Source organism: Gekko japonicus, unplaced genomic scaffold (genome assembly GCF_001447785.1).
Source record: "Gekko japonicus isolate JY-2015 unplaced genomic scaffold, Gekko_japonicus_V1.1 scaffold197, whole genome shotgun sequence".
Lineage (NCBI taxonomy): Eukaryota > Metazoa > Chordata > Lepidosauria > Squamata > Gekkonidae > Gekko > Gekko japonicus.
This window is the reverse complement of record NW_015176458.1, coordinates 1,636,225-1,645,692: the sequence shown is the minus strand read 5'-3', so window position 1 is coordinate 1,645,692 and position 9,468 is coordinate 1,636,225.

Sequence of the window (9,468 nt, the reverse complement as noted above, 5' to 3'; positions counted from 1 at the left end):
TTTATTGCAGTTGCACACTGTCTTGACATTTTCAGTGAGTTATCTACTATGACTCCAAGATCTCTCTCTTGGTCAGTCTCTGCCAGTTTGGACCCCATCAATGTGTATTAATAGTTAGGATTTTTGGCCCCAATGTGCATCACTTTGCACTTGGCCAGATTGAACTCCATTTGCCATGTTGTCACCCACTCGCCCATCCTCAAAAGATCCCTTTGGAGTGCCTCACAATCCCCCCTGGTTTTCACCACCCTGAACAATTTCATGTCATCCGCAAATTTAGCCACTTCACTGCTTACTCCCAACTCCAAATCATTAATGAACAAGTCTAAAAGCATCGGACCCAGTACAGATCCATGCAGTACCCCACTGCTCACCACCCTCCATCTGTGCTATATGGCTGGTCCAAAATGGTAGCTGCTGCATGGAGTTACTTGTCTACACTGGGGCCAGTCCTTGGCTGTTAAGTACAGAATTGCGACCTTTGCACAAAATTAAAATGAAAAGCACTAGCACTATGAAAACCAATTTCGCCCTTCGGGGAGGGCGGGATTTAAATCCAAAAATAAATAAATAAAAATTTCCCAGCAGTTTCTACAGGACAATACTTTAAAAAACCCTTTTCTTTTGATCACCCCAAATGAATCTGCAAGCATGTATATCAAAAAGTGGGAGCAAACATTTTCCACACCAGAAACAACAGAGACATATTAAATAAATCTTGGCCATTGACTTCTCATCCACATGCCCAATGGCTAACCCTGTTTTAAGGATCGAGTTGCTGCAGTGAAAAGATGACCGTCTGTCCTGCAGCTAATTCTAGATCCTGCCCCAGGCAAATGGGCCAAAAACCATTGGCTGTATCCTTTCCTCAATGAGACTGCACAGTCACACCCAACACTGCTTCCATGTCGAGCACCTACAAAAGAATTAAAATAAAAAAGGAGTGCAATTTAAATATCACAGCTTTACAAAAACAATGGGAAAGGCTAAGGGATCAAAAGGTGGTAAGAATCCCTCCAAACCAATGCCTAGAGCAATGCAAGAAAGCCAACATTCTTTGGAGAAAAACTCTCCCCCTCCTGTTGGAAATGGAAGAAGCAGAAGCTCGGGCAAGTAAAAGGAAAAGAGAAGACTCTTTAACTAAAAAGCATTTACAGGAGATGCTTACAGACCTCAAACAAGACTTAAAAGAAGAGATAAGAAACAGCATTACTCCTATTATTAATAAGTTGGATGAAGTTAACAAAAAGTTACTGGATGTACATGCGAAGGCAGAGACAGCGGTTGATGGCATGCAAAAGAACTCTAAAGAACGGACTTGATGTCGTCCATGGCAGCGCTGGTACTCTCCCAATATGTAACGGCCCCCACTCACCAAACTAGTCACATGCTTCATTTGATCTTCGCGGTGGGGGTTACAGTGGCCCGGATTACTGCTACGGCAGTTCCATGGTCAGAACACCATGCCCTGAGGGCCCGAGTGAATGTGCCACCCCTACCCTGTTTGGGTGGCGAGCGTATTTTAGCTTGCCCGCGGAGCCAAATGGACCCAGTGCAACTTCAGATGGCTCTGCGGGACCCCATGCCCTCTGGCAGCTCATTAGATGAGCTACTCTAGGACTGGCAAAACTGACTCTCAACAGCCATCGACGACATCGCTCCCAGACACCCTCTGTGCCTGCGCACTAGGCTGGCTCCTTGGTATACCCAGGAGCTGAGGCTGATGAAGCAAAGGCTTAGACGGTTAGAGAGACAGTGGTGGCGTGCTCGTGACAAAGCAACAAGAGCTTATGAAATCCTATGAGGTGTTTTCATCAGAAACTTAGCTCAGGAATAATACCCTGAGATCGAAGTGTTTTGTTTATGCACAGAAGTGGTTCATTATTTCAAACAACAATTGCACATGTTGGGTTAAAAGGACTCCGCTTTATATCATTAACTTTTAGTTTACTGTACATAGAGAGTGTAATGATCTTATCCTGAGGATCTAGGTGCATTTTTTCCCATTTGGAAATAGGAACAATGGCCATTTTAGGCATTAGGTAGGAGTACACTTGATTTTGCCATCAAGAGTATACACTGGGGGGGGCGCGGAGCGACAGCAGGACTGCGCAGTCGCACCCAACACTGCCTCCTCGTAGAGCTCCTACAAAAGAATTAAAATTTTTTAAAGACTGCAATTTAAATATCACAGCTTTACCAAAACAATGGGGAAGGCTAAGGGATCAAAAGGTGGTAAGAACCCCTCCAATTGGATGAAGTTAACAAAATGTTACTGGATGTACATGTGAAGGCGGAGCCAGCGGTTGCCAGCATGCAAAAGAACTCTAAAGAAATAGCTGGTTTGAAAACATTTGAAGGATGGGCAAAAAGCAAGCTAATGTTGTTAGAAATCAAATCACGGGAAACCAAAGTAAAATTTCATGGAATTTCTCTGAACTTTGATTTAAACAAGGACCTTACTGTTGCTTTAAATGAGTGGTTAGAGGGAATTATACAGCTTCTGGGGCCAGTGGTAAACAATGTTTTCCATTTAAATCCTCCCCAAACGGGCTTGCCAGCACTGATACCTGATATCGTGGCAGAACTTAAGGATACACAGACTAAGCGGAACCTTTTGGAAATTGCCAGGAAGAACAGAGGTCTTGAAGCTTGAGGACACTTACTTTGGTCCAGCTGTATCCAGATATTCCTTTTGAAATACTAAATGCCTGGAAAAATATGCATCCAATTGCACGAAAGCTTGCAGAGAAGAACTACAGGTACCGTTGGCTTCCACTCGGATATATATCGATTACACACCGAGGACACATATACACAGCCCATGATCTAAGTTCTGGTGAAGAGCTTCTGAAGGTGCTGGAATCAGATTCGGGATAGGAAACCAAGAACTGGTAACCAGAAGAAGAGGAACATACCACAAGACTGTAAAGAATTACATTGGAGGAGATTGCAGCTATAGTGTTACTTTTTCTTTCTTTCTTTTACCCTCTATCTTTTCCCCAAATAAAGCAGTCTGGAATATAAAGTGTAGAGGATCACGCAGGAAAGGCCGATGGGATTCCCCCCCACACACCTCCCCAATGGGTTCTTTGGAACCGCTCCGGAGTCCCAGTGGGAGGGAACGCCGATTAGAAGAGCTCCAGTTTAAGAAGAAGAATATAATTATAGTAAAGATTTTAAGAGAGTAGAGTAATGAAACGGAGTAATATATTTCTTTTCTTTCTTTCTATTTTACTTTATAGTAATTCATCCTATAATATAAATTTTGAAATGAAATATATACAGAACATATGGTTATAAATATAAGGAGACTTAACAAAACATTGCTCAAAAAGATATAAGGAAAATTATGGGAAATAGAGTTTATACTTGCGTTTGTACTGGAGTAATTTTGAGAGGCAGAAATATTTATTTAGGCGTGCCAAGTTCTATTAGATTTAATCAATGACTATAATTTACAAATGAAGTAGAAGCAGAATAGAGTTGGCAACTTGTAGTAGATTACTATTAAAGAATGTTAATTCTATTTCTCGTAGTAAAAAAGCTTGTAATTAATTTGTAAGATTTTGAAATTAATAAAATTTAATTTGAAAAAAAATCTTTACACTAACTTGGGTTTGGAATGCAAACATTTGCTCTGGGCTGCTGGAGGGGGCAGATTTTGGTGCTGGTATAAGGGCACAATTGGTACCCTTGTGACGGCTGGGGACCCTGTAGTACTGGATACTAAAAGCAGCTGCCCCTATCTAGAAAATGATAGGATGAAGTTGTAAATATGGCTAGGAAATCTAACTACTAACATGATTTAGCGTATGTACAGGGAATTCCCTATTTTATGTGGCTGGGGCTTCAGGGACTAACTTGCAGAGGGCTAGCAGTGCTGTCCTAAGCAGAGTTACACCCTTCTAAGCCCAGGGACGTCAATGGTCTTAGAAGGATTAATTCTGTTTAGGATGGCACAGTAGAGTTCACCCATTCAGATACTGTATAAAGTCTTTATGGCACCTATGTATTTACAACCCAGAAGGAAACTTTTGGGTCTTTTAGCAGTTGGCATTGTGGGAGCAGGAGTGACTTCTTTGCAGTATTTATATGCTTCCCTTTTTGAACACGTGAAACTGCCTTATACTGAATCAGACCACTGGTCCATCAAGGACAATGTTGTTGACTCAGACTGGCAGCAGCATTCCAAGGTGACAGAGGTCTTCCACATCACCAGCGTTCTGATCTTTTTAACTGGAGGTGCCAGGGATTGAATTTAGGACCTTTTGCGTGCCAAGCAGATACTCTAGCACTGAGCCGTGGCTCCTCTCCTTTTTCCTGACAAACTCACGATACAAGGCAAATAACTTATAATAATATGTTAAAACGCTATTTAGTCAAAGTGATACCAAAAACCAAACATTTAAACAATAAAGATGGAGAGCATTTAAACTATATTTGAAGACATCAGTCTAAAAGCAACTCATGCACAGCTTTGTCCCAACTCAGATGGCCACAAACTTTTTTTTTATATAATTCTGTTTTATGGCCTTGTTCTATGGTCTATGTTCTATGGTCACAAAGAGTTGGACTCAACTGTGTGACTGAACAACAACAACAACATGGCCTTGCTGAACAACCAGGAGGGGAGCAGCTCCTCTGACCTCTTCCAGGAGATTGTTTGAAAAAGCCCAAGTCCAGGCTTTTGCAGAACACACCTTAGTCAAAGAAGGAGCAGACAATAAACCATGATGACAAGAAGCAACTCAAAACTGCCCGAGTAGGGGCACCAACTCCAGTTTTGGAAGCTCTGGGAGATTTTGGGTGGAGCCTGGGGAGGATGGGGTTTGAGGAGGGACATTGGCAGGGTATAATGCCACTTTCTAAAGCTGTTGTTTCCTCCTGAAGAAAAAGAAGAAGGAGAAGAACAGATTGGATTTATACCCCCCCTTCACTTGGAGCCTCAGAGCAGCTTACAAACACTTTCCCCTTCTCCTCCCCACAACAGACACCCTGTGAGATAGGTGTTAATATATAACTGCAAATTATAAAATTGGTCGAGGGAATCTTTATATATGTGTAACTGATTAACATTGGTCATAATTGAGCTTGTTTTTCTATACATTTACAAAACTATAGCCCATATTAAAAATATTCAAGGGAAGATTAATTTTAAGTGTTTTAGAAAGTGTTATAACAGATTATATAAATTATAAAAGAATAAACTGTATAAACATTTGGTCTAGAGAACACTTATGAATGTTTATTTGAATAAGATTAGTTAGAGAAGTATGTTTAAAAACTTTAACTCATATTTAGGTAAGGCTTATAACAGAGATTTGCATAGATTGTAAACTTATAAAGGGTATCAAAGTTTTAATCTAATATAAAAGGTGTTATATAAACAAGATTGGTTTAAGGATCCCAAGAGCTTATGTAATTGGGGTAGATTGATTAGGGAATATGCTTTAAAAACTTTATTAAGCAGAATATTATTTTAAAATGTGTAAGCAAGGCTGAGTAGGCTAGAGAATTTTTTTTGTGATGTTAAAATAATTAGAACAAATAGAATGAGAAAATAATTTGACTATGAATTTAGGGAATTGTATAAATTTAGTTAATATCTAAATGTATCTTGTAGAAGATTATTGTAGAATGCTTAGACAATGCTCAAATAGAAGGAACATGTTTTGTTAATCTATAGAGTTGCAAAAATTATAGATTTATGTGATTATGAAATTTTAAGATATACTTAAATCTGGATTTATAGAAATGTTTTTGACAGCGCTTAAATATTAAAAAATAGTGTAGTGTTTAACAGGTCTGCAATTACACATATGTGTATGAGGTAGTTTAAGAGATATAATATTGCTATTATTACTCTCATGTATGTATGTTTGTCTGTCTATTTCTTTTGTTTAAAATAATAAAAACTATTATTACAAGAAAGGGATAGGTAGGGCTAAGAGAGCTTTTTCAAAGAGTGCTCCTTCAAGAACAGCTCTGACAGAAATATGGCTTGCCCAAGGTCATCCAGCAGCTGCATGTGGAGGAATGGGGAATCAAACCCGGTTCTCCCAGATTAGAGTCTGTGTACTTAACCACTACACCACTTAACCGTGCACTTAACCACTACACCAAACTGGCTCTCTCTTCTGGTGAGCCAATCTGTAGTGTGATCAGTGTTCCCTCTAAGCTGAGTTAGTGTGAGCTAGCTCAGTTTTTTAGCCCCCAGCTCACACATTTTTTACTTAGCTCAGGAAGGATGGCTCCAGAGCAAACTAATTTATGCAGTAACCAAATCACTCGCTCACAACTTCAATGTCAGTAGCTCACAAAGTAGAATTTTTGCTTACAAGACTCCACAGCTTAGAGGGTGCATTGGTTGTGATTCCAGATCACTATGCTCCACATGGAAGCTGGCAACCCTCTGATCCCAAGACAGTCCTCAAAAGTCCCCCACGCACAATAAAACCGATAAAAAGCCAGTAAAATAACAATGAAATTCACTTAAAACAGTAAAATCAACAGAAGTCAATTTATTGTGCAACATCTCTGTAGGGGGGCATTTTGGAAAATATTGAAGTAACTTTTTAAAAACAAAAGCTACTGCTCTTTGTTAAAATGAGAGGCCATCTTGAGAATGTTTGCTTTTTATTACTTATTACAATAACATCAGGAAAACAAAATAGCTTCACAGAAAAGCAACGTCATAGACAACAGTGATTAAAATTTCCCCTCACGGATTAGATTGACTGCCAGCAATTGTCCAGCTACAGCTATAGCTAATTAGTCTAGTTAACCACTTAGGGTTTATGATGATGATCACGATGACAACGATGTTGGAGTCTTTTAATATAACTGCAAATTATAAAATTGGTCGAGGGAATCTTTATATATGTGTAACTGATTAACATTGGTCATAATTGAGCTTGTTTTTCTATACATTTACAAAACTATAGCCCATATTAAAAATATTCAAGGGAAGATTAATTTTAAGTGTTTTAGAAAGTGTTATAACAGATTATATAAATTATAAAAGAATAAACTGTATAAACATTTGGTCTAGAGAACACTTATGAATGTTTATTTGAATAAGATTAGTTAGAGAAGTATGTTTAAAAACTTTAACTCATATTTAGGTAAGGCTTATAACAGAGATTTGCATAGATTGTAAACTTATAAAGGGTATCAAAGTTTTAATCTAATATAAAAGGTGTTATATAAACAAGATTGGTTTAAGGATCCCAAGAGCTTATGTAATTGGGGTAGATTGATTAGGGAATATGCTTTAAAAACTTTATTAAGCAGAATATTATTTTAAAATGTGTAAGCAAGGCTGAGTAGGCTAGAGAATTTTTTTTGTGATGTTAAAATAATTAGAACAAATAGAATGAGAAAATAATTTGACTATGAATTTAGGGAATTGTATAAATTTAGTTAATATCTAAATGTATCTTGTAGAAGATTATTGTAGAATGCTTAGACAATGCTCAAATAGAAGGAACATGTTTTGTTAATCTATAGAGTTGCAAAAATTATAGATTTATGTGATTATGAAATTTTAAGATATACTTAAATCTGGATTTATAGAAATGTTTTTGACAGCGCTTAAATATTAAAAAATAGTGTAGTGTTTAACAGGTCTGCAATTACACATATGTGTATGAGGTAGTTTAAGAGATATAATATTGCTATTATTACTCTCATGTATGTATGTTTGTCTGTCTATTTCTTTTGTTTAAAATAATAAAAACTATTATTACAAGAAAGGGATAGGTAGGGCTAAGAGAGCTTTTTCAAAGAGTGCTCCTTCAAGAACAGCTCTGACAGAAATATGGCTTGCCCAAGGTCATCCAGCAGCTGCATGTGGAGGAATGGGGAATCAAACCCGGTTCTCCCAGATTAGAGTCTGTGTACTTAACCACTACACCACTTAACCGTGCACTTAACCACTACACCAAACTGGCTCTCTCTCCTGGTGAGCCAATCTGTATTGTGATCAGTGTTCCCTCTAAGCTGAGTTAGTGTGAGCTAGCTCAGTTTTTTAGCCCCCAGCTCACACATTTTTGACTAAGCTCAGGAAGGATGGCTCCAGAGCAAACTAATTTATGCAGTAACCAAATCACTCGCTCACAACTTCAATGCCAGTAGCTCACAAAGTAGAATTTTTGCTCACAAGATTCCACAGCTTAGAGGGTGTATTGGTTGTGATTCCAGATCACTATGCTCCACATGGAAGCTGGCAACCCTCTGATCCCAAGACAGTCCTCAAAAGTCCCCCACGCACAATAAAACCGATAAAAAGCCAGTAAAATAACAATGAAATTCACTTAAAACAGTAAAATCAACAGAAGTCAATTTATTGTGCAACATCTCTGTAGGGGGGCATTTTGGAAAATATTGAAGTAACTTTTTAAAAACAAAAGCTACTGCTCTTTGTTAAAATGAGAGGCCATCTTGAGAATGTTTGCTTTTTATTACTTATTACAATATCAGGAAAACAAAATAGCTTCACATAAAAGCAACGTCATTGACAACAGTGATTAAAATTTCCCCTTACAGATTAGATTGACTGCCAGCAATTGTCCAGCTACAGCTATAGCTAATTAGTCTAGTTAACCACTTAGGGTTTATGATGATGATCACGATGACAACGATGTTGGAGTCTTTTAAGAGACATCCTAAATTTTGCTGGCTGAGACTGCTGGCTCCCAAGTCCCGAGCAGCAGCTTGGAATATAATAACTACAGCGCTCAAGCAGTTGTGGAATTCCGTTATGTGACTTCTGTGCCCAATAAAACAGCTCTGAATTGAAACAGAGAATATTCTCAGTCCACCGTTTAGGCACCAGAAAGACAGACCATGGCTTTATTATGAATCAGCAAGTCATTTGGGAAAGCGACGGCATTCAACAAAACTGGACTGGAAAAATCACCAGGCACTTGGAGTCTACAGTCAGCACAAAGAGCTTGTTCATACCAAGCTTTCCCCCCTGAGAAATAATAACCCCATGGCACTGTGTGCCACATCCCATTAAGATGAGCATACATAATCAAATTCTTCCCAGGCATGGTCCTCAAGTGGTTTAAAAAAACAGAAAAGCAAGCACACCCTCCTTGCACTCCAGTAGCTGCTGCCTCACTCTCCTGGCTGCACTCTCTGACAATCCAAGCATGCATATCAGAGCAGAAAAATGCGAATTGCAGCTTAGACTCTTTGACCCAGGAGGACCAGAGATGCTGAAGGCTTTGTGGAATTCAACAATCAGGGCAAAGAGGAGCTAATTTGTGCCTTAGCTACAGATCGGTAGCCTGTATAACACAGATTTTTATGTTTTATTCATTTTTGGATAAGTCCCCCCCGAACCATTCTTCTTCTTGTTCTTAATAAGTTGTGTATATTATAGAGTTACAAGAGGGGAACCATAAAGGACTTGTGGGGAGCCTTTTATTTTCCCCTCCCTTGCTATTTCCTCTTTCC